The following is a 5,138-nucleotide window of genomic DNA, read 5'->3' on the forward strand; positions in this document are numbered from 1 at the left end:
CACAAGAGCCCCAGAGATGGGCTCTCCTACTTTCAGTGCAGGTTGACCACACTCTTAACAGGAACAACTGAAAGGCAACTTGTTATAACTGATACAGTTTACAGTCCTTCAGCTACAAAGACAATTCTGGCCTACATCAACACCCTGGCTGAAAACCACAGTGGTTAAACACTACTGTTCTGGCACTTCCAGGACAGGTCAGCCAATTTCATCAGAGATATTGGGAAGACATCCAAGAATAAAATAAAACAGGAAGTAGATATCTGTCATCCCCTAATATATAGCAGCCTTTGGGCTCAAAAAGTCCTTCTGAAAAGTCAAAGAGAACTCTCAAGCTAGAAGTTAAGATTAACAGGATGTTAGCAGCTAGTCCCAAAAATATGCCTTTTGCTTCATGTCTACCTTAGGTATTACTTAGATGTGGCCAGCTTCAGAGAATGTAAACACATACTCACTGGAGATAAAACTCATCTCGAGCGCAGCTATTCACATCTCAGCTGCTTAAGCTCAGGCTAGAAAGACAGGTGGAATCCTCCCTGCAGCTGACAGGTCTGCTGCTCTAGCCTGGTAACACATCCCAGAATTGAAATGCAAAACTTCGGTGCCAATTCTTCCTTACTTCAAAGAAAGAAAAAGCATCAGGCTTGCTGAACAGTAGGGCAAGTGGTAAAGGACAGACAGGGATAGACGGAGCAACTGGAACAGTCCTTTGGTGGAAGAGATGCAGGCAAGAGCCAATGTAGGGCAGAGCAGCTAAAAACAGAAAAAGGGAGCAAAGAAGGTTACAGCAGAGGAAGGGCAAAAGCAAGAATGTAAACCAATGTTAAAACACTCTTGGGCACTGAACTTGCCTTTTAATTACTACAACACAAGTCTCTTCAAAGGCTAACTTGAAATACACAAGACTAAAGCCAGACAACACTGATAGGGCTATTTTACAGTACTAGTGTACTTCATTTAGATCTGCGAGGTCCTTTCTCACATTTTACACTTAGCACTCTTAGTTAAAACATTATTAAACATCTAAAACCAGGCCTAGGAAGCTGAAGTGCCTCTAATAAGTTAGCTGGCAAAGGATGGCCAGAATTAAATTAATAATCCCCTGTTTGCTATTAAAAAGCTGTAGTATCAAAGGTTTGCCAACATTAGCACAAGTCTAAAGCATCTGGAAAAAGAGGGAAGATTGAATCACTGCTGTACACACTGTGTGCATCTACCCTGCAAGGAACAAACTTTATTCATCCCATTTCAGTTTCAGATTAAGGAAAAAATGATGGTATATAAATATTACTGTGATACTGGGAAGAAGTCACTCTGCAGAATAATATCAAAAGCAGTTACTAAATAAACTAAGTGTTTATTTGATGCACTTACAAAAACACCAACTCCAACAAACTTAGCTAATTGTTGGCAAGCAACTTCCAAAGACATTTAGTCTTATAATCAGAGCCAAAGAGAACACATCTTGACTACATTCTGACTTGGGATGCTCAAGATACTCCTAGATCTAGTAAAAAAAAAAAAAAAAAAAAAAAAAAAGTAAATACTGTCAGTTTGACATTATTCCCCCTTCCTTGAAGATGAACTTGGATACTAAACACAATACAGCCTCTTAAAATTAAATATAAACTTCTGGTAAGAAATTATCAATTTGAAGGTAACACAAAATGCTAAAGGGCAGAGAAAAATGGCTACACCCAAGACAACATCCCAAAGAAAAGTATGCATTTCATAATTACTATCACTTTTATCAGCTTGCTAATTCTGAATTTGAGTTGTATTATGAGTTATATTAATAACTATAGGACTGTTCCTATGTCCCCCCACCTTCCATTAAAGGTCTCTTAGGCAGAAGGAGTGCTTTTTACTATAAACTGATTTTCTAGGCAAGATAACTTACTAACTGCCCCACAGGAAACAACCCAAGCTCTTTCTAAATGTCTATTGACCCCCTCACCTCTCTCTTGAGCTAGCTCCTTGGACAATTATTTGACCAGAAAAAAAGAAAATATTTGCTCTTTGCAGAAAAGAAGCAATAAATGGACTGCTTACCACTTTGCCAGCCTACTTTTGCCATTTTGTTTCTTCGCTTGAGTTTAGCTCTTCCTGAAGACTCTCACAGACTTTTTGTTCCAAATTCATTTTGAGCAGATTAAAAAAATCTAATCTACTGTTTTTATCTGCATGTTTCTAAATACGTTCCTCATTTAGCAAATATTAACCTCACTTTATAAAATGTAACTACTAACTGAGAACAAAGCAGGTCACTCTGACTTCAGTCATCAGTATGGACAGACCAAACAGAATAGCCGAGGCCTCCAAAACCCTCCATGCTTAAGCCACAGGCATTGTCCTGTGACACTGAGGTAGTAAAGATACAGATCCCCTGAGATCTTCAATACCCTTAAACTGCCTCTTTTTTTCTTTTTCAAAGACCAACCACTAGAACATTCATTTACTGAAAACTACTCAATATATCAGTTTAACTGAATAATCAGCACCACTAGGATAAAGTATGTAATACTTTAGATTCAGTAGACATGTCTAAGCTAATTATATTTATTACAATAAAAATATCAAGATGTACAGTCTTCCATACAGAGAGGCATAAATAAGGCTTATTTTTAAATCGTGTACAATATTGGAATTAGAAGTCTATTTCAAGACTCAGATCTGACTTCAGCTACAAATCAGGCCATCTCTAACTGGGAACAGTAACATACAGACTACAAATGCTTTCAGGATTGGTGGCATTTCTTCCCCCAACACCCAAAATCTATTTCTAGGCATACCATGCCAAGCATGTATTTTCAACTGTACTTCAACATATACTTCAATCCAGCTTGCTAAACATAACTGAAAGCTGTATTAAAGCACAAGCTGGCATGCTAGAATCTCTACCACATTAAATTTCTTAAGTGAGCAAACATATCAGGAAACACCCCCTCCCTTTGTGCCCATCACACCATTCCCTCCAACGACTTGTACCCTGGCTTACTATTTTATAGCAGGTACCAGGATTCCGGACACAGAGAACGCCTAGAGCTGTTTACTCGCCTATCAGATATTATGTTTCACTTATAGTTACAAGCTTACAAAAGCTGAAAGCAGAAAACACTTGTTTAAGCTAACATAAATTGAAGCTAATGTTAGTAGCACTTTCCGCAGAAGCAATCTGTCACCTGAGGAGACGGGTGCTTACGTTACATGCTCTTACAAGCGACAATTCGCTTTCAACTTTATCTCATGAGCAAGCTTATGTCCCAAGGACAAGCCCATCCACACGAGCGGATACCAAGCTTGGGAGATGACCAACCTGGAACGAGAGACAACTTCCAAAGGAAGAACTAAGCCTGTGCTAACGGTTAAATGTTGCCTTCGTGTAAAAACGCAAATGCCACTTAAATTCAAAATTTAGGAAGTTGTCAAGAAATAAAGACAAGTGCAAAGCACAGACTCAGCTTAAGCAACTCTCAGCAAGTGTTGCTGGGTAAGAAGGAAAATGAGGAAGGGTTCACGAGTTCTGTCTCGGCAGCTGCTGTAGTAATGGGGAGGCTGCAGCACCTAGGCTGTGTAGGGAGTAACATCCTCGTACGTAAACTGTTTAAGGGACAGGTGGCTTAAGAGTCAAAGATTTATTCTAATTTTAAAACCCACTTTTCTTTCCTCTAAATAGATTTAATCCCTTTACTGAAGCTGGTTGCAGACTAGGTGAGAAAAGGAAAGAAAGCAGAGCACTCTTTTCCTGCCAGGGGAGGACTCCGAGCAGCCACATTCCAGCAGGAACGTTCCCGAGCCAGACCCCGAGCGCCGGAGGTACGGGAGGGAGGCTCTCGGGAAAGCTGGAGGAGGAGGAGTAGGGAGTATTCAAAATGTGTCACGCATAAAAAAAAAAAAAAAAAAAAAAAAAGGAATTACATCACAGAGAAAGCAGTTTTAAGCCATTTGTGTTACTCCTGTTTCTGCTCAGGCTCTCGGAGGGGGATGGGGCAAGGGAAGCGAGCGCGAAGCCGCTCCTGTCGCCGCTTCGCTCACTTTAAACCCGCGCAGCCCGGCTTGAAACGAGACCGACCCGCCCACGGCGGAGCCCGAGAGCCAGCCGCGAGCAGTGGGCCGCGGAGCGCCCGCCAGCCGCCCCCGGCGGCAGGGACCGACGCTGCCGCGAGTGGGAGTGGGGGACGGAGCGCCGGGCCCCCCCACACCCCCTCCTCGGCGGGACCGAGCCCGCGGCGACCCGCGCGGGGGTGGGGGGCGGCCGCAGCCCCGCACGCGGAGGGGCGTGGCGCGTGGGTGCTCCGCGCGTGGGGTAACGGCCACCCAGCCCGGGAGGAGGCGGGGGAAGGAGGGGGGCGGCGAGGCCTGGGCCCGCGGTGCGTGCCCCAGGGGGAGACGGTGTCCGGAAAGCGCGGCGCCTCCGGCGGGAAGGCGGGCGGCGGGGCCGGGCGCAGCCCCCGGGAGGGCTGAGGGGAAGGGCCCGGGCCCCAGCGGGGTCGGTGGGGGGGGGGGGGGCGTGTGTGGGGTGTCTAGCGCGGGGCGGCCGGCCCAGGCGGAGGGGGGGCCTGGGGCGAGGCCCCTCCTTACCTCCCGCGCGGCGGCAGCTCCTGCCTCGCTGCTGGGAGCGGCGCGGAGGCCGAGCCCCAGCCCCAGCCCCAGCCGCTGCCGCTGCCCGCGGGTGGGGAGGCGGCGGCCGCGCTCGCCCCAGCCCCGCACTCCCGGCCCGGCCCCGCCCCCTCCCTCGCCCCGCCGCCGCCATTGGCCGAGCCGCGTCCGGCCGGAAGGCCCCACCCCCTCCGGGACCGGCGGCGGCCAATCCCCAGCGACCGCCCCTTCGCCTTCGCTACCGGCCTTAAAAAAAAAAAAAAAAAAAAAAAAAAAAAAGGGGCATGGCCGCTCCCCCATTGGCTGAGCGTCGGCTCACGCCTTCAGCTTCCGACTGGCTTCCACGGCTTGCAATCTTCTCCCTTCGGCTTTCTGATTGGTCCGCTCCACGACTGCGGGAGAACGTCGCCCGCCTGCTCCTCGCGCTTAGCAGCGGCTGAGGGAGGTGGGATTGGTGGAGGGGGTGGGGGGGCTGCCGCTTCTCATTGGCCGTTAGGGGCGCCGTCCTCGCGCGCCACCTGCCCTTGTGACGCCGGCGT

At 47.9% G+C, this 5,138-nt stretch overlaps 1 protein-coding gene across 1 annotated transcript in view; it reads right to left on the minus strand.

Annotated features, from left to right (window-relative positions):
* SETD3 (SET domain containing 3, actin histidine methyltransferase) overlaps nt 1-4,714 on the minus strand; it is a 62,553-nt gene extending 57,839 nt beyond the window's left edge. Inside the window, exon 1 of the mRNA XM_032988999.2 lies at nt 4,582-4,714. The gene's annotated coding sequence lies outside the window, so the exon portion shown is untranslated. The remainder of the gene's footprint in view (nt 1-4,581) is intronic.
* Between the last annotated feature and the right edge of the window lie 424 nt (nt 4,715-5,138).

Source organism: Tyto alba, unplaced genomic scaffold, assembly GCF_018691265.1.
Source record: "Tyto alba isolate M040663 unplaced genomic scaffold, T.alba_DEE_v4.0 Super-Scaffold_18, whole genome shotgun sequence".
NCBI classification, from domain to species: domain Eukaryota; kingdom Metazoa; phylum Chordata; class Aves; order Strigiformes; family Tytonidae; genus Tyto; species Tyto alba.